Below are 20348 nucleotides of genomic sequence, written 5' to 3'. Positions count from 1 at the left end.
TGGGCAACAAGCTTGCTTAATCTCCACAACGGCCCCCCCGCGGCGGGATGCCTGCCTCCAGCCCACAGCACGTCGCCTCCCGCTCCACACGGCCCAGGCAGGAAACCCCGGATGGGGGTGCTCCCTCCTTCGAACAAGCGTTTGCCGTGCCTACCTCTTTCACCACATGTGAACACTTGACGTGCGGTTCACATTGAGACCATGCCTCTGGGCCTAAGGAGGCCATTCGGACCACATCCAATCCAGGCATCTCAGCCACAGAGTGCCACCACTCTCCGGCTGCTCAACCTACTTATGTGGTGTCAGTAGCCTGATGGACTCCAAAGGGATGAGTTAGGCTTTGGGTAAAACGGTAATTAGGCTTGGAGTGCGGGAGCACCTGCAGAGTGCCATGCCCCCGTGGGCATCCTTTTTGACCATATAGTGTCAAGACCTGCTTGAGGGTCAAATCTTGCTTGATAGTTCTGCTGGGTTCACATGGATTTCTGATGGATACATCTGCCAGTGGATATCCCTGCGCCAGCAATATTCGGAAACTTTTGTAGCAGTCCACGCCGATGAGGTCGAATACGAAGTCACAGAGGAACAGCACCGCTCGCGACTCCGCTGACTTCACCGGCTCCATAAGAAGACCTCATCGGTGTGATGACGTCAGTTCCCTTTTTTCCACGCCGTCGAAGCCAACGGATTTCGGGAATCGCTGTTGTTAGCGTCGTTGATACTTTGTGTATTCTCGTTATTTTTCCTGTTCTCTTTCGAGGATGTTGACAAAAAAGTCTGGATTTAAGCCTTGCCGGGAGTGTGGCAAGCACATGTCCATCACAGATCCTCATGAGGACTGTTTGTGGTGTTTATCGTCGGACCACGACGCGAATGGCTGTACCAGCTGCCGCAAGATGAGCACGAAGGCTCTTAAGGAACGGGAGGCAAAACTCTTCATTGCAAAAATGAAGGAGGAGAAGAGAGGGAGAAGAAGATCGAGAACGAGGTCGAGGTCTCGATCGAAGTCGGCGTCGAAGTCGACTTCGGGACATACTTCTCGAGCCAAGAAACATAAGAAAAAGAGAAGGCACTCGTCTCGACACCATTCGGATAAGAGCTCAGCGCCGAAGCCGAAGTCACCTACTCGGTGTCGGAAGGACTCTGTTTCTCCTTCTCCTGTGCCGGATTCGCCTGCTGGTCCATCATCTCCAGTGGTCTCCTTGTCTCCGGCTTCACCGGTTCCAGCTCGGACTCCGACGCCGGTTCCATCTCCGGCGCCGGTTCCGTCTCCGGCTTCGGCCCCGGAAGATCTTCAAGCCCCGGGTGAGCCTGCGACGCCGCTGATTCCACCGTCGGCGCCGGTTGGCCCGAGTCCGGTGAGGCCTGACCAGTACCCTGCCTTCCCTGGACCAGGTCAGGACCCCTCGCATTACTTAAATGCGATGTATGGGGTGTTCGCTCGAGCCATGTACACCTCTGGTGCACCTGCGGGTCCGATGGGTCCAATGGCATTTAACTTGGGGGTTCCGCAAGTATATCCACAGGCCCCTTTCATACCGTTCTTTCCAACGACGCCGTCTTGGAATCCTCCGGCTCCGAGGACGTCGACGCCGCTTCCATCCTCGTCTGCTCCGGCTCGACCTCGTTCGACGCCGATGGCTCCGGCAGATCCACGTTCGACGCCGGCACCGGCGCCATCGAATTCGAATACGGCGCCGATGATTCGGATTTGTTCCAGAAGGGAGACTCCGAGGATTATTGAAGAGCAGAGGTACTTTCAGGAGGAAGCGGAAGAGGGAGAATTGGTGGAGTCAGATGAAGTATTCGAAGAGCTTAAAGAAGCTAGTGGATTGGATCTGTCTCCTGAGTGGGAGATTACTCCACCGTCAGATGAACCCTCTAAGGACGTTGCTCCCTACCATTCGGTTTTCAGGAAGGCTGCGGAGCTGCTTGATCTCCAGTTACCAACTACGGAGTTTAAGTCAAACATTTTAACTGAGGTACTACATTCTCCCACGGCGGTTTCAGAGCCTTTGCTTCCCTTTAATGAGGCCATTGTGGAACCTGTGTTAGAGGTGTGGCGCAAGCCCTTTTCTGCTCCTGCGGTCTCTAAGACGATTGCTAGGAGATATAGAGCAGCCCCAGGGGACCCTGAATTTTTAACGTCACATCCTTGACCTGAGAGCCTGGTAATTCAGGCAGCTTGTTCGGGAAAGTCTAAGGGGCTTTTCCTCAGGTTCCTGGGGACAGAGAGGCTAAAAGGCTAGACCAGTCAGCAAAGAAAGTATTTTCATCAGCCAGCATGGCCTTGAAATCAACAAACGCCACTTGTCTTTTGGGACGCTATGTGCACACGCTTATGGATTCGGCTAAGCGACTGTCGCCAAAACTGCCTGAGGAGGATAGGACTGGGTTTAATGACATCTTGGCTGATGCTCAGGCGGCAGCACGTCAGGTGATCCAAATCTTCTGTCGCAACCAGAAGGAGTGCTTGGTTAAGATCTTCAGAGTTCTCACAGGATGTGCAATCGACTCTATTGGATCTGCCGTTTGATGGGTCTGGACTATTTGGTAAAAAGGCGGATGCTGCTCTAGAAAGATTCAAAGAGAGCAAGGCGACTGCTAAATCTCTGGGACTTCAATCTCAGTCGAGGGGGTCTTTTAAGAGGTACAGAGGATTTGGAAGGACATCCTTTCGACCCTACAGACAGACCCAGCAGCAGCAGCAAGGTTCCTGGTCCAGAGGTTTCAGGGGAAGAATCAGGGGAAGAATCAGGGGTCGCACTCGTGGCCGGCAACTCTCCTCCTCCTCTTCCTCAGGCCCTCCCTCCACCGCAAAGCAGCCCTAGATTCGCCATTCCGGATCATGCTGGTCCTGTGGGGGGCCGGCTTACCCATTTTCTACAAGATTGGGAATCTGTAACTACAGATCTCTGGGTTCTGGATCTTGTAGAAAATGGGTACGCCCTTCCCTTTCGGGAATTACCTCCAAATTACCCACCTTGTCAAGGGGCTTGCTCGGGGGACCACCGTCTTCTCCTGCAGGAGGAAGTCCTGAAGTTGTTTCAGAAAGGTGCGATAGAGGTGGTTCCAGAGCAGGAGAGGGGTCAGGGATGCTACTCCCGGTATTTCCTGATTCCGAAAAAAGGATGGCAGATTGCGTCCGATATTGGACCTCAGAATCTTGAATCTTTTTCTAAAACAAGAAAAGTTCAAGATGCTCACCCTTGCTCAGGTTCTTCAAGCGCTGAATCTGGAGGACTGGATGGTGTCGATCGACTTGCAGGATGCGTATTTTCACATCCCAATCCTGAAGTCGCACAGAAAGTATCTCCGTTTCAAGGTAGCGTCGCAACATTATCAGTTTGCGGTCCTACCGTTTGGTCTTACTTCTGCACCCCGAGTCTTCACGAAGGTGATGGCAGTGGTGGCAGCCCATCTCAGAAGGTCAGGGATATCAGTTTTTCCCTATCTGGACGACTGGCTGATAAAAGCAGAGTCGCCAGAGAAGGTGCTGCATCATCTGCAGGATACAACTCAGCTGTTGTACAAATTGGGCTTTTCGATAAACGTGCCCAAATCTCACCTGGTGCCCTCTCAGCGCAACCTGTTCATAGGTGCGGTACTGGACACTACTGTGTGTCGAGCATTCCCTCTTCCACAAAGGATTCTCGACATACAGGAAATGATTCCTTTATTTTACAACGAATCGGTCGTTCCGGTTCTGAAGGTCCTTCGCCTGCTCGGTGTGTTCGCTTCCTGCATTCTGTTGCTCAACCATGCACGCTGGCACATGAGGGCGCTCCAGTGGTGCCTCCGCAAGCAGTGGTATCAGCACAAGGGAGATCTCAGGGAGTCTGTTAGGATCTCCAGAGAAGCTGCAGCGGATCTGTCTTGGTGGAGCGTGGAGGGCAATCTGTCTCAAGGAAAGCCCTTTCATCTTCCTCCATCGGTGGCCACAGTGATAACGGATGCATCCACCTTAGGGTGGGGTGCTCATCTGGGGGATCTGGAGATCAAGGGTCTTTGGTCTCCAGAGGAAAGGTTGCTTCACATCAACCTTCTGGAGTTACGGGCAATTCGTTTGGCACTCAAGGCCTTCCCCCCCTTCCCTTCGCGGTCAGTCTGTTCAAGTCCTGACGGACAACACGACCGCAATGTGGTATGTCAACAAGCAGGGAGGAGTAGGGTCTCATTGTCTATGCAGAGAGGCCCTGCGTCTATGGTCCTGGGCTCAGGACCATCAGATTTGTCTGATGGCAAATCATCTGGCCGGGGTTGTGAACGTTCGTGCAGACAGTCTCAGTCGGCAGTTCTCCGCCGATCACGAGTGGAGGCTCCATCCGGAGGTGGTTCGTCACATCTTTCGGATGTGGGCGACTCCTCGGGTGGACCTGTTCGCCACTTACGAGAATGCTCACTGCCCGTCGTTCTGCAGTCTCCAGTATCCGATGCAGGGAGCGTCGGGGGACGCGTTTCGGTTGAGTTGGGGCTCACGACTCCTTTACGCGTTTCCTCCCATACCCTTGATTCCTCGGGTTCTGAGGTAGATTCGCCAAGACCGGGCCCAAGTTATATTGTTATATTGATCGCCCCGGATTGGCCAAGAAGGGTGTGGTACACAGATCTTCTCCACCTCTCCTTGTGCCCTCCGCTCCGTCTCCCTCTGAGGGCAGACCTCCCTTCGCAGTCGGAGGGGCAGGTTCTACACCCCCACCTCCAGAGCTTACACCTTCATGCCTGGAGATTGAACGGGGCAACCTGAGTTCTTTTTCTCTCCCGCCAGATGTGGTAGATGTCATTCTGTCTGCCAGACGTCACTCGACCAAATCCATATATTCCTATAGATGGTCTAAATTTGTACTCTGGTGTGGAGAGAGGTCAATTGATCCTTTGAAGGCTCGTCTGTCTAACATTCTGCAGTTTGCCCTTTCTCTTGCTCAGCAAGGCTTTGCTGTGGCTACAGTAAAAGGATATTTATCGGCTTTCCTTTGCCTGCCGGATCAGCCGTCATTATTTAAATCACCTATTGTGCTTAGGTTTCTCAAGGGCCTCACAAACAAATTTCCTCCTACTCCCTTTATTGTGCCTCACTGGGACTTAAACCTTGTATTGACTTATCTTATGGGTTCTCCCTTCGAGCCCTTACATAAGTGTCCCTTGAGACTATTGTCTTTCAAGACGGTTTTCCTCATTGCGATCACCTCGGCAAGGAGGGTAAGGGAGCTTCAAGCTCTGAGTTCAAAACCCCCGTTCTTGACCATTCATGCTGAAAGAATGGTACTCAGGACCAGGGCTGCATTTTTGCCTAAGGTGGTAACTCCCTTCCATCTGGGGCAATCCATTACCCTCCCTACCTTTTATCCTCCCCCTCACCCTTCCAAGGAGGAGGAGAGACTTCACCGCTTGGACCCTAAGAGGGCGGTGAGCTTTTACCTGGACAGAACAAAGGACATCAGAGTTGATGACCAGCTCTTCGTGGGCTTTGTTGGCTGCAGGAAAGGCAGAGCAGTGCACAAGCGCACCCTTTCCAGGTGGATTGTCTTCTGCATCAAGATATGCTACTCCCTGGCTGGTAAGGAACCTCCAGAGGGTTTAAGGGCTCATTCCACTAGAGCAAAGTCTTCCACTTCTGCTTTGTCTAGCGGCGTTCCTGTGGAGGACATTTGTAGGGTGGCAACTTGGTCCTCCCTCCATACCTTCGCAAAACATTATTGCTTGGACACCGAGGTGAGGAGGGACGGACACTTTACTCGATCCGTCCTTCAGTACTTTCTGGTATAGAAGGGTGGACACCCTCCTCCGGGAGTGTGGACTGCTGTGAAATCTATTCACAAGGTGAGGAATCCACTGGCAGATGTATCCATCAGAAGAACAAGTTACTTACCTTCGGTAACGCTTTTTCTGGTGGATACAGTATCTGCCTGTGGATTCCTCACTGACCCACCCGCCTCCCCATTGTCCATCCTTCTATACCTAAGGTTCTATTAATAATGTTTTAGTCTACTATTCTAATGATGGTATTTCAAAATGTATAAGTTACTGTCAAAGGCATTGTGTCTTTCTTTTGCCTTTCTATTTATTCTCCACACTATGTGTGTTGATCTGCATATTGTGTACTGTGTATATATTGCTGTCAGTCCGTCCGTGTGCCTCGAAGACACGGAAAAAAGGGGCGGAACTGACGTCATCACGCCGACGAGGTCTTCTTATGGAGCCAGTGACGTCAGCGGAGTCGCGAGCGGTGCCGTTCCTCTGTGACGTCGTCTTCGACCTCATCGGTGTGGACTGCTACAAAAGTTTCCGAATGTTGCTGGCGAAGGGATATTCACAAGGTGAGGAATCCACAGGCAGATACTGTATCCACCAGAAAAAGCGTTACCGAAGGTAAGTAACTTGTTCTTTAGTATTAGTTGTGGGAGGTCACTAGGATCACCATAGTACACTCCCCACCCACACTTCCAGCCCACAGAGCCCACGTTTAGTGTGGCCGAAGTCTTTAGACATCTGAAAAATGCCCTGACAGATTGTACCATGGGCCTTTTTGCAATAAGGCAAACAAACTACTGAAAAGTGAGCATAGCTGGCCGAGGGAACTTTTACCCCCGTTGGTTGGTGGTGCGGGGTAGGCAGGAGTCACCCCATCCACTAGCTCGTGCCAGGCATAAATGTGGCTCTCCAAGGCAACACTTTCTAGACCAGAAGAGGACTTTACCTGCTGTCTGTGACCTGAGAGGAGCCCTGAAGAATTGGACCTGCTCCCTCTTGAACCCAGGGCACAGAAGTGGACTCCAAGGATCGGTTGGCTGTGTGGCTACATGGAGACAACAAGATACAAGAGGACTTTTCCTAGCGGTATCCAGCTGACCAGTGGATACTGGATCTGGACTAACCTAGCTGTTGGTCTGTTCCTGACACTCAAATGTGAACACCATCAAGATACACCATGCACACAGTAGTAGAATTGGTGAATAATCACCTTTAGACAGAGCTTGGCCCAAGACATCCTGCAAGACCCAACTCGATTAATGTATCCTAAACTCAATCTCGTGGATGCGAACAGTCACACTCGATTATTTGCTGCAGCATTTTGTGTTGAAGGAGTGAAATGTCTCATCTCTAGAAATGTACTTTTGTGGTGGATTGGGACTTAAAACACTCCATCAGGAAGTAAAATCTCTGATTAGGACATACCTAACTGGTGTATTCGACTCGCTCTAACCTGATCAGCCTCAAATTGCACGTAGGTCCTGTTCTACGTCGACCATCGACTATCGTTGGCGCTTTGCGCTGTTTGGCACTATTTCTACTGAGAACTTTAAAAATGCCCTTTATTGGATTTTTGGCATTTTGTGACATTTTGTATATTAAATGTACTCTTTTCTTCTAATTTGGTTTGGGCTTTTTATTGCTTTGCATTTTGACTTTATTACTGTTTTGGTTCTGCACAAATAATTTAGACATTGCCCTAAGTTAAGCCTATCTGCTCTGTGCCATGGCTACCAGGGTGTTGAGCACAGGTTAATGTAGTGACTTGAGGGGTCACCCTGACAAGGGTTGTGATTATTCTTTTGAGGTGGATAGTCACCCACCTCAAATAATAATCCCATTTCTTACACTTTCTAAATCAATAGACCCAGTCCTCGAGAGTTGAGGGCATTTTGCAGGTGTTGTTTGAAGGTGCTCAACTCAGTAGGTCTGTCAAGAAACAGGTACGTTCAAGGTGATTGTCTTTAACTATATGTCACAGGATATGAGCTGGTGGGTAAACAAAGCCCGGAGTGTTTCCAGTCTCACTCCACCAGAAATACTGTTGCTACTTTGGCCCTCTTGAAGCGTGTCCTAATTCAGACGATCTGTAAAGCGACAACTTGGTCTTCTGTCATCTCTTTCACTAAAACCTGCTATGTTGTTTCAAAAGCGAAACAGCCAGCTCAATACAATAGTGTTGTATTTGATCATCTTTAGTATAGCTGTCTGTGCTGTGTCATTATGCTTTCTTTAATGTGCAGCATGTACACTCTTCGTGATATTCTGGAGTTTAGAATCGTAATGGGTTGTTGTAATATGATGTATCATTGTCTACTGGGAGAGTACTGTGCTGCACAGAATAAACCCGTCTCTTGAAAAGTTCACCTGCCTCTGGATTTAACAAATAGTAGAGTGTGGTTGTAGTCGTTTTTCTTTAGTTCCTATTATCGTCAACCATTCTTTAAGGAATATGTAAGCGAGATTTACTTATGGAATCTGTGTAGTGCATATCAATTAGTTACTTTCAATAAAGTTCCTCCTGATGGAGACGGTAGTTTTCGTAGACTTTTTACGGCGTACCTGCCTCCACCCAATGTATTTTTGGTTTCAGTTTGGGCTCCGCCCATCAATCCCCTTTTCTCGATGGGAACGTGTAAAAAATAGGACTGAACTAACTCGCCAACAGAAGAGCACCTTTTGTGCCCATTATGCCTCACTTCCGGTGGACATGCTAGATGTTGTGATGTTGAAGGGTACCATCAGGGGTCAGGGACGGTGTATTGCTGTGAAAAAGCTTTAGATCCAGTTTGGTGCTTGGGCAATGTTCATCGAAATAATTTGTGGAAGCTGTTGTATCCATCAGAAACGTTACCAAGGTAAGAAGTAATGGCAAAGTCGATAAGGGTCAGATATATGACTGTTTTTTTCATGCGCAAACGGGTTTGCAAACCCGTTTGCGCATTCAAAACCAGCATGGGCCATGTACAAAGCCTATTTAGCAAGTCACAATTTATTTGCGACTCACTAAATAGGTTTTGCGACTCACTAGGAAGGGGCGTTCCCTTCCTAATAGTGACCGCAATCCCATGTATGAATGTTTTGCACTCGCAAATTACCACCCTCTTCAAGAGGGTGGTAATGCACTCGCAAAAGGGAAGGGGTCCCCAGGGGACCCCTTCCCCTTTGCAAATGCAGGGGAAAGTATTTTTTAACGGCAGGTAGTGGTCCCTGACGGCAGGCAGTGGTCCCAGGGACCACTACCTGCCCTTAAAAAATGAAAAGAAAACGTTTCATTTTTGTCTTTTTTAAATGCATCCCGTTTTCCTTTAAGGAACACAGGATGCATTAAAAAAAAAAAAAGCTGCTTTATTGAAAAGCAGTCCCAGACATGGTGGTCTGCCACCATACCTGGGAGGGCCTGCCATTCCCAATGGGGTCGCAAATTGCGAGAGGCTCATTAATATTCATGAGCCTCTCAATTTGTGACTCCATTGGGAATCGCAAACAGTGTGATACACACTGTTGTACATCCAAAATAGCGCCTCACAAATTGCGAGTTGCAAAAAACTCGCAATTTGCGAGGCGCTATTTTGGGCATCGTACATATAGCCCTAGGTCTTGTGTTTGGGACTTATTGCCTTTGGCAGTGTTTTTTAGTTGTACTGCACAGCAAAACAGGGGAGGGCAGAGGGATGGATGCAACACAGAGGCGGACACTGGCAAGCACAAAAGAGAGGAAGCCAGGAGAAGCACACAGGGAAGGCTGCACCATGAGGGGAGAGAGAAGTACACAAAGGAGACAGCTCGAAAAGTAGTTAACAAACATCGAGCTCAGACACCAGGCAAACCACACATGGGAAAGAGGCAATGCTCCATGGGAGGGACAAACACAAGGTTGAGAAGCTGAGGCACAAAACAGGAAGTGATAAGTAAATCCAACCAATGGTAAGCAATGGGCGGCCTCCAAACCCATCTGTGTTCACGGTAAGCCACAACATGCCACACAGTAGACAGCACATGCGCTCGACCTAATAAGCAACCTGTTCCTTAAAAGGGCAAAGGCACATTTATATTCTGATAAGTGGAAACCATTACTCCATAAGTCAGAGACGCTAGCAATACAGATGGTAAAGCAAAAAGAAGGGTCGCACTTAATGTTTGACATAGAATAATAAGCATCTTGCTGCCTAGAAGCTGTCCCAGCCTTTAAATGTTGTATATCAAAGGATCACCATGCAGTAGTTGGGTTTGCTTCTGCTGTCAGGTTCCTCGAGATTGTTCTGTGTTCCGTTTAGTCCTTGGTGTTGTCGCCTCAGGGGTGGTGTGATGGAGGTGTATGTGTATATGCGTATCTCTTAATTTGCATCACAACTTGAGTCTTTGACAAAACATGGCTTGGCTGGAATTTTGAGCGAGCAGAGGGCTGACCTTAGCGTGTATAACTAATGTGAACACCGTGAAGGTACGCCGTGCACACACAGGTAGAACTGCTGAATAATTACCTTTTAGACAGAGCTGGGCCCAGGCCTTCCCGCGAGGCCCACCTCGATTAATGGATCCTAAAACGCAATCTTCTGGATGTCAACGGTCACGCTTGATTATTTGCAGTAGCATTTTGTGTTGAAGGAGTAAAATGCACTGCGAGTTTACAAAGGGGCCCCATCCAGCGAGCTGGATCAGAGAGGTGGGAGAAAGGACACGACGGGTATGGTTGAGTCGTGTGAAGCCTGGGCTCCTCGGAGACTGTGTTTCTGTTTCTATCTGCCTTTTGTCCTGATCGAAATGTACACTGCAAGAGGTCTGGCTGTCCAGTTGTTTGGTTTGTGCACTCGAGCTTACTTTGGAGGTGACCTGACATAACGCCTCTTGATGCAAGGCCTTCTTTTTAAGGTTCAGTGAGATCCTCACGAGCAGCGCGTCGAAGAATCCCCATCAGCGCCTATATGAAATAGACCTTACTTCCTGGCACATCCGCGTGATAAAAAGGCGTTGCCACTGTAATTAAAACGAAATTTCTCCTCCTGGTTCCTACAACTCGAGCAGGACACTCTCTCTTTTGTTTGTCGTGCCAAAGGTATATTATCCTTGGAAGGTGTCACTAAAAAGTTCTGTATTTATTTTCACATAGGAAAATTACACCCATCTGACATAATGACAAAGCCACAAAACAAACAAAAAGTAAAATCAAATCAAATAAAATAAGCAAAAATCAGAGTAGGACAGTGTCCGGTTAAGTAAGGCAGCAAAGAAGACTAGAGTAGAACAGAGGTAACCTGCAGTGTGTACTCTGCATCTTTTTATTATAATTGAATTGTGTTGTATATAATGCTATGGGAATTTGTATAGCACGCTTATAACACGAAGGGTATCCAGGCTCTATGGTATTGTGAATCAATCGTGCAAAAAATCGTGGAAGAAAAGTGAGACACATCCAGAAAACATCCCTTTAAGGAGAAGCCGAGCGTACACTGTTTGGAACGGCATTGGGCTCGTAGCTTCTATACTGATAGGACTAAGGAATTATGGGTGAAGTATACACTTGGTTGGTTTCGCTGGTACGAAGAAAGGAAAGGCAGTTCAGAAACGGACCTTATCGCAAGGGATTGTCTTTTGCCTTAAGCTAAATTATGCCTCGACTAGAAGGGTCCACCTGAGGCCCTAACAGGGCAGGGCAACTGCCACAACAATAGCCCTGGTTCAGGGTGTCCATACTATCACCAGACACTACTGTAGTGGTTCTACGGTCCATAGAGAGGGTCATGTTGCCTGCTTGGTCTTGCAGGTCTTCCTGGTGTAACATCCACTCCCCAGACCAACCTCTTTAGATGGAGCATTGCCTTGGGATCGATTCACAAGGTGAGGAATCTGCAGTTACAGGCACCCATCAGAAGAATAAGTTACCTTTGGTAACTGTTCATTGTAGATACTCTAAATGCATATTCCTCCCTGCCCACCTTCATCCCTGTTCTGTGGAGTGGACTTATTGGAGTTAATTAGGTTCCAAGCTAGGTTTCTTACACTCCTCTTGGTCTCATTCTGCCAGTTATGTTCAACTTACAGTGCAGAAAAGCTTTATGAATAAACAGACATCAGCACACAGAGGTGCCATGCCTACGTGTTTCGTGGTGTCCAGTTTGCGTGTTTCGTGGTGTCCAATTAGCGGAGGCAGAACGCATTCACAACCAAGGCTGATGGTACCACCAGCCAGCATGCAGAAGCTATTGTAAGGAGTTTCTGATTCGACTCTGGAGCTTGGGGAGATGGATAAAATGAGGAATTTTCAGTAAGAGTATTCACCAGAAAAAGCCTTACTGAAAGTAAGTAATTTATTTTTCTGATGGATACATCTGCCAGTGGATTCCTCACCTTGTGAATATCCCCTGCGCCAGCAACATTCGGAAACTTTTGTAGCTCTCCACGCCGACGAATACGACGTCACAGAAGCACGGCTCCGCACGCAGCTCCGCTGACGTCACTGGATCCATAAGAGGACCTCGTCGGCGTGATGACGTCAGTTCCCTTTTTTCCACGCCGTCGACGCTAACGGTTTTTTGGGACTCTCCGTAGCTTTTACTAGTTACTTTGTGTTTCTGCTGTGTTTCTGTTTTCATCTTGCTTCTTTCTCAAGATGTCGACGAAGAAGTCAGGGTTCAAGCCCTGTAGAGAGTGTGGTAAACACATGTCTATTACGGATCCACACGAAGATTGTGTCTGGTGCCTGTCATCGGATCACGACGTCGAGGGGTGCTCTTGCTGCCGCAAGATGAACCCAAAGGCCTTAAAGGAGAGAGAAACAAAGCTATTTATAGCGAAAATGAGAAAGGAGAAGAGAGGTCGAAGGCGTTCAAGATCGATGTCCAGGTCGAGGTTGGGTTCGAAGTCGGCATCGGGTCATGCTTCAAAGTCGAAGAAACATAAAAAGAAGAAGAGGCACGGCTCTCGACGACGTTCAGATAAGGAGACGGCTCCGAGATTGACTTCACCAGCTCCTCGACGTCGTAAGGACTATGTTTCTCCCTCTTCTTTTGTGTCGAATCCTGCTTCACCTGTTTGCCCAGCTTCGCCTGCAGCTTCTCCGGAGAACAGCTCCATCACCGACGCCGTCGCATTCTCCGGCGGAAGAGACTCCGGCTCCTGATGAGTTTTCGATTCCATTGGCTCCACCGTCGGCGCCGAATGGCCCGAGTCCGGTAATGCCTCAATCTGAGCCTTATCCCCCCCTTTCCTAGCCCGGGACAAGACCCATCGCATTATTTAAATGCTATGTATGGTGTCTTCTCAAGAGCGATGTACCCTTCTGGAGCACCTTCGGGTCCCATGGGTCCAATGGCTTTTAATTTGGGGGTCCTCAGGCTTATGCTCAGGCTCCCTTTATGCCATTCTTTTCCAGCGACGCCGTCTTGGCATTTCCCGGCGCCGAGGACGTCAACGCCGCTCCCTTCTTCTCCAGCTCGAGCTCGTTCGACTCCGGCTTTGCCTCCGGATCCGTGTTCAACGCCGGCTCCGTTGGAGTAGGGTGCGGCGCCGCCGACGCCGGTTCTGAGGATTAGATCCAGGCGAGAGGAACAGAGAATTTTGGAAGAGCAGAGGTATCGGGTGGCACAAATGGAAGAGGGTGAGCTCATGGAGTCAGATGACTTGTTTGAGGAACTAAAAGAGGCAAGTGGCCTTGATTTGTCCCCAGAATGGGAGCTTTCTCCTCCTACAGATGCTCCCTCTAAGGATGAGGCTCCTTACCACACTGTCATAAGGAAAGCAGTGGAGCTCTTGGACTTGCAGCTCCCAACGGCTGAATTTAAACCCTACGTCCTGACTGAGGTTCTTCATTGTCCCTCCACTGTGGTAGAGCCTTTGCTTCCTTTTAATGATGCCATGACTGAGCCAGTCATGGAGGTTTGGCGTAAGCCCTTTTCGGCTCCGGCAGTGTCTAAATCTGTTGCTAGGAGGTACAGGGCGGCTCCAGGAGATCCGGACTTTCTTACATCCCATCCTTCTCCTGAAAGTCTGGTGGTTCAAGCTGCCTGTTCAAAGAAATCATCTGGGGCTTTTCCACAAGTTCCTAGTGATAGGGAGTCGAAAAAGCTTGATCAGTCGGCCAAGAAAGTGTTCTCCTCGGTGAGTATGGCCTTAAAGTCCACAAATGCCACCTGTCTTTTGGGCCGTTATATCCACGCTCTTATGGATTCTGCTAAACAGCTGGCTCCTAAGTTGTCTGAGGAGGACAGGCAAAATTTTAATGAAGTCCTGTCAGGCACTCAGGCGGCTGCGCTACAGGTTATTCAGAGTGGTTTGGACACTGCGGACTCTGTTGCCAGGATCATGGGTTCCTCGGTCGCCATAAGGAGGAGTGCTTGGCTTAAATCTTCAGAGTTCTCTCCTGATGTGCACGCAACACTTCTGGACCTTCCCTTTGATGGTTCTGGGCTGTTCGGGAAGAAAGCGGATGCAGCCTTGCAAAGGTTCAAGGACAGCAAAGCCACGGCTAAGTCTCTGGGCCTGCAAGCACACCCTAGAGGTTCCTCTTACAGGAGGTACAGGGGTTTTGGGAGGTCGTCCTTTCGGACCTACAGGCAGCCTCAGCAGCAGCAAAATACCCTGTATAAGAACTACAGGGGCAGGAGCAGAGGTCGTGCTCGAGGTAGTCAGCTCTCCTCCTCCTCCTCCTCTTCCTCCCTCTCTCCTACCACTGCAAAGCAGCCCTAGATCCACCATTCTGGATCATGTTGGTCCTGTGGGGGGGGGTCGGCTTACCCATTTTCTGCAACATTTGGAGTTGGTCACTACAGACCTTTGGGTTCTAAATCTTGTAGAAAATGGGTATGCTCTTCCCTTTCAGGAATTCCCTCCAAATTACCCTCCTTGCCAAGGTGCTTGCTATGAGGACCACCTTCTTCTCCTGCAGGAGGAAGTCCTTACATTGCTGAAAAAAGGTGCGATAGAGGTGGTTCCAGACCAGAAAAGGGGTCAGGGATGCTACTCCCGGTATTTCCTGATACCCAAGAAGGATGGCAGGCTACGTCCAATCTTGGATCTCAGGATCTTGAACCTTTTCCTGAAGCAGGAGAAGTTCAAGATGCTCACCCTTGTGCAGGTTCTTCAAGTGCTGCAACAGGAGGACTGGATGGTGTCGATCGACTTGCAGGATGCGTATTTTCATATTCCGATCCTGGAGTCGCACAGGAAGTATCTCCGTTTTACGGTAGGGTCGCAACATTATCAGTTTGCGGTTCTCCCGTTTGGTCTTACTACTGCACCTCGAGTCTTCACCAAGGTGATGGCAGTGGTGGCAGCCCATCTCAGAAGGTTGGGGATTCCAGTTTTCACCTATCTGGACGACTGGCTGATCAAAGCGGAGTCGCCAGAGAAGGTGCTTCATCATTTGCAGGTTACAACTCAGCTGTTGTACAAGTTGGGTTTCTCGATAAACGTGCCCAAATCTCACCTGGTACCCTCTCAGCGCAACCTGTTCATTGGGGCAGTACTGGCCACTACTGTGTATCGAGCATTCCCACCTCCACAAAGGATTCTCGACAAACAGGAAATGATTCCCTTGTTTTACAATGGAGCGGTTGTTCCAGTCCTGAAGGTCCTTTGTCTGCTCGGTCTGTTTGCCTCCTGCATTCTGTTGGTCAACCATACACACTGGCACATGAGGACGCTCCAGTGGTGCCTCCAGAGGCAGTGGTATCAGCACAACGGAGATCTCGGAGTCTGTGAAGATCTCCAGAGAAGCTGCAGGGCAATCTGTCTCAAGGAAAGCCCTTCCATCTACCTCCATCGGTGGCCACAGTGATAACGGATGCATCCACTTTAGGGTGGGGCGCGCATCTGGGGGACCTGCAGATCAAAGGTCTTTGGTCTCCAGAGGAAAGGTTGCTTCACATCAACCTTTTGGAGTTGCGGGCGATACGTTTGGTACTCAAGGCCTTCCTCCCTTCCCTTCACGGTCAGTTGGTTCAAGTCCTGACGGACAACACTACCTCGATGTGGTATGTCAAGAAGCAGGGAGGAGTGGGGTCGTGTTTTCTCTGCAGAGAGGCTCCGCGTCTCTGGTCCTGGGTTCAGGACCATCAGATTTGTCTGATGGCAAATCATCTGGCCGAAGTTCTGAATGTGCGTGTAGACAGTCTCAGTTGGCAGTTCTCTGCTGACCACGAGTGGAGGCTCCATCCGGAGGTGGTTCGTCACGTCTTTCGGACGTGGGGAACTCCTCGGGTGGACCTGTTTGCCACTCACGAGAATGCTCACTGCCCGTCATTCTGCAGTCTCCAGTATCCGATGCAGGGAGCTTTGGGGGACGCGTTTCAGTTGAGATGGGACTCACATCTCCTTTACGCGTTTCCTCCCATACCCTTGATTCTTCGGGTTCTGAGGAAGATTCGCCAAAACCGGGCCCAAGTCATATTGATCGGCCCAGATTGGCCAAGAAGGATGTGGTACACAGACCTACTTCTCCTCTCGTCGCACCCTCCGCTCCGTCTCCCTCTCAGGGCAGACCTCCTCTCACAGTTGCAGGGACAGTTCTACACCCCCACTTCCAGAGCTTACACCTTCATGCCTGGAGATTGAACAGGGCAACCTGAATTCTTTTTCTCTCCCACCTGACGTGGTAGACGTAATTTTGTCTGCCAGGCGTCATTCCACCAAGTCTATCTATTCCTATAGGTGGTCCAAATGTGTCCTTTGGTGCTGAGAGAAGTCTATTGACCCTTTGAGGGCTCGTTTATCTTACATCCTTCAGCTCTCTCTCTTGCTCAGCAAGGCTTTGCTACGTAGCTACTGTGAAGGGTTATTTATCGGCTTTGTCGGCATTCCTTTGCTTGCCGGATCAGCCGTCCTTGTTTAAATCACCTATTGTATTACGGTTCATTAAAGGCCTTACCAACAAATTTCCGCCCACTCCTTTTATTGTGCCTCAATGGGACTTAAATCTTGTCTTAACTTACTTGATGGGTTCTCCCTTTGAACCTTTGCACAAGAGTCCCTTGAGACTATTGTCTTTTAAAACAGTTTTACTCATTGCCATTACCTCGGCAAGGAGGGTAAGTGAGCTTCAAGCTCTGAGTTCGAAACCCCCGTTCTTGACCATTCATGCTGAAAGAATGGTACTCAGGACCAGGGCTGCTTTTCTGCCTAAGGTGGTAACTCCTTTCCATCTGGGGCAGTCCATTACCCTTCCTACCTTCTATTCTCCCCCTCACCCTTCCAAGGAGGAAGAGCGGCTTCACCGCTTGGACCCTAAGAGGGCGGTGAGTTTTTACCTCGACATAATTAAAGACTTTCGAGTGGATGACCAGCTCTTCGTGGGCTTCATTGGCTGCAGGAAAGGCAGAGCGGTGCACAAGCGCACCCTTTCCAGATGGATTACCTTGTGCATCAAGATCTGTTACTCTTTGGCCGGTAAAGAACCTCCAGAGGGTATAAGGGCTCATTCTACCAGAGCAAAGTCTTCTACATCTGCCTTATCTAGAGGTGTTCCTGTGGAGGACATTTGTAGAGCGGCAACTTGGGCCTCCCTCCACACTTTTGCAAAGCATTACTGCTTAGATACCGAGGTGAGGTGGGACGGACACTTTGCACGTTCCGTCCTTCAGGACTTTTTGGTATAGAAGGGTGGACACCCTCCTCCGGGAGTGGGGGACTGCTGTGGGAATCTATTCACAAGGTGAGGAATCCACTAGCAGATGTATCCATCAGAAGAACAAGTTACTTACCTTCGGTAACGCTTTTTCTGGTGGATACAGTATCTGCCTGTGGATTCCTCACTGACCCACCCTCCTCCCCGTTGTCCACCCTTGTATACCAATAATAGTGATAATGTTTCAAAATTTGTCTATTACTGTCAAAGGAAGTGTGTTATTTCTTTTGCTTTTCTGCATTGACTTCACACTGTGTGTGTTGGGTTGAATATTATGTACTATGTATACTGTGTATATATTGTTGTCGGTCCGTCCGTGTGCCTCGAAGGCACGGAAAAAAAGGGCGCAACTGACGTCATCACACCGACGAGGTCCTCTTATGGATCCAGTGACGTCAGCGGAGCCGTGCTTCTGTGACGTCGTCCTCGTCGGCGTGGAGAGCTACAAAAGTTTCCGAATGTTGCTGGCGCTGGGGATATTCACAAGGTGAGGAATCCACAGGCAGATACTGTATCCACCAGAAAAAGCGTTACCGAAGGTAAGTAACTTGTTTGTCAGGTCCTTTGTATTCCTGTAGTGGTCCTGAACTAGTTACACCCTTAGATCTTTCTTAGTTCTAAGGTTCAAAGCTGATAAAGACAATTAGGTAGAGGGGTTTGCTGCACAAGTCAGTAAAGACTTCGTACATCTCAACGAACAGTTTAGAATGGTTATGGTAAAAAAGAATTGCACTCCTATAATATCATTCGGTCTGGACAGATGAAAGGTAGCATAATCATGCCTACCTTGTTTAGTCTTTATGTGGCAGATATGAATGCATATTTATGAAAGGCTCAATGTTTTCCTCTACACTTTAGACAATTCGCCTACTAGCATGGTTGGATCCATTTGGACTAGAGATCTGTACACCTCCAATGTCTTCTGGGCGCTTTAATTCTGCAAGAACAAACTTGTTATGAATATTAACATGAGTAAGCTAATGGTCTTTTGGTAAGGGGATACTTTTTTGTGGTTTGAGGATGGATTTCAATTGGAGTCAGTATAATATACATATCCAAGCTTTGTTTACTTACAGCTTGAGTTAGAGACTGCTGTTGGATGATTTACTCATAGGAATAACGCAGTCCTCTATGGTTTACAAGAGATTCTACACCATGTATTGGGTAGGGGGTAGTTGACCCAATGCTAGGAGTCTTTCGCAGCAATTTTTTTGTTTTGCTCTCTTGGGCACCAATGTTTGTGCGCAGGTCCGCTTCCAGGTTTGATTTTCTGAAAAGAAAATTGCCTAAAAAGTTATTTAATTTGAGGATGCCCACCCTGAAGTGGATTGCCCGCCTGGAAATTGGATGATTCGATACCTCAAGAATGGCGGCCAATCTACAAATATTCTATTATTATAAACTTTGGATGAGCAATTTAACCTTGATTGATTAGTTCCCCCGGTAGGAGATGTTAAAATAGGCAGTTGATCCCATAAGACAGATGTAGGTACTCCTCCAATGCTGGAGACCTTTGCCCAACATAGCCATGCAATGATCTCCAGCATAATGTGATGAGATCTAATAACTACTCCATACCAGCTGTAAGATGTACCTCGTCACCCAATATTGGAAGTACTCGCTGCCACTCAGCACTTAGGATGAACTTCCAGTCTCGGATGGAGGACTCTAGCCATGGCACCTCCCCACACATCACAGCCATCGTAAATCTGCCCTACCACATAACTCTAACCACAGCATGAAGGACAGTAACTCTAATCATTTTGACAGTCCTCCCTTTCTCAATCTGCTGTGTTGCATGCTGCCCATATGTGTAAGTTTTTCAGTGCTCCACACAGAGTAATAAGCGCTATACAAAGACAATATAACAGTAAACCAGAGAGGATTCATGAATTATAGAGCCCCGGTAATTACTGTGTTGCAGTAACAGCAGTCAAAATGGGCGATTATCCTTGCTTGTCCTGGGGCATTTGGCATCTTTGCTAAGCTACTATGGGTCTCACCTTATGTACTTTGTAACTATTACTGCCTTGACGTTTTTTCGTGTCTGATACACCTCTTGGTCATAAAATCTTGTATAAGCACCCTGCCTAGATCATCATTCTCTAGAGGCTGTATTCACTTACAAAGATTCTAAATTTGCAATATCTGTCCCAACCAGGCTGCAAGGGTATGAAAGACGTTCATATGAGAAATAAAAAAAAACACCCACTTGGTGTTTGAGGTTCTCCTATTCATTGCAATCCATCGTCCAACAACACCCACACAGGCTTCCCCGGAGCATGTGCACGATTGCCTTTTTGTGTAGTGTACACATTTGAGGAACAAAGGTGGCTAAAGTGGCCGACTATGCGTAAAAGTTACAAGTTATAGTCAGAACCTGGTATGTGGATTGATAATGAAGTATATTAGCCTCCAACATCTGAAAGTTAGAGCATCTTTTCAGCAAATGTTTTGGGACCAACCCCTGAAAGCGGGTTTCCAGTGTATCCGATAGATTATTGACCTTCACTACATACATTCAATAAATGCTCCCTGAGCTCGTGCCAAGCTGTTTTTATACACACTGATGAAACACAGACCTCAAAATTAGTGATGTTCTGCTTCAGAATTACCACAGTTGTTTGTACAACTGAAGCATTTGCATATCCGAGGGTACGTATTGAATACATTTCTGGTATGTCTCTAGGACATGTTTGGAATCATTTGAAATATTACTGAGATTATAAGCGGTTTGTAACATGTGTGGCTGTAGATACACATGTTCAGCATACTCCTGCCATCTAGAGTTCGGTTTGGATGTTTGCATTTTGTTTTTTGCGAAGAAGTCTGAGTCACGAAGTATATACAGAGACTCCTCCTTTAGTTGGTTACGGGCATGAGCTCCATCTTGAGATTGTTTTATTCTGCCATCTAGTGTCGATGTGTACCTAGTTTGGACGTGGACCGGGTTAGGCGCCTGATACCGCCTCCTCTT

At 48.4% G+C, this 20348-nt stretch overlaps 1 protein-coding gene across 2 annotated transcripts in view; it reads left to right on the top strand.

Annotated features, from left to right (window-relative positions):
• MAP2K5 (mitogen-activated protein kinase kinase 5) overlaps window positions 1-20348 on the top strand; it is a 1189932-nt gene that overhangs the window by 954844 nt on the left and 214740 nt on the right. The window lies entirely within an intron of this gene.

This window comes from Triturus cristatus, chromosome 3_1, assembly GCF_964204655.1.
Source record: "Triturus cristatus chromosome 3_1, aTriCri1.1, whole genome shotgun sequence".
NCBI lineage: Eukaryota > Metazoa > Chordata > Amphibia > Caudata > Salamandridae > Triturus > Triturus cristatus.
Note: the sequence above shows the minus strand (reverse complement) of the source record. Positions and strands in the feature narration are given on the sequence as shown.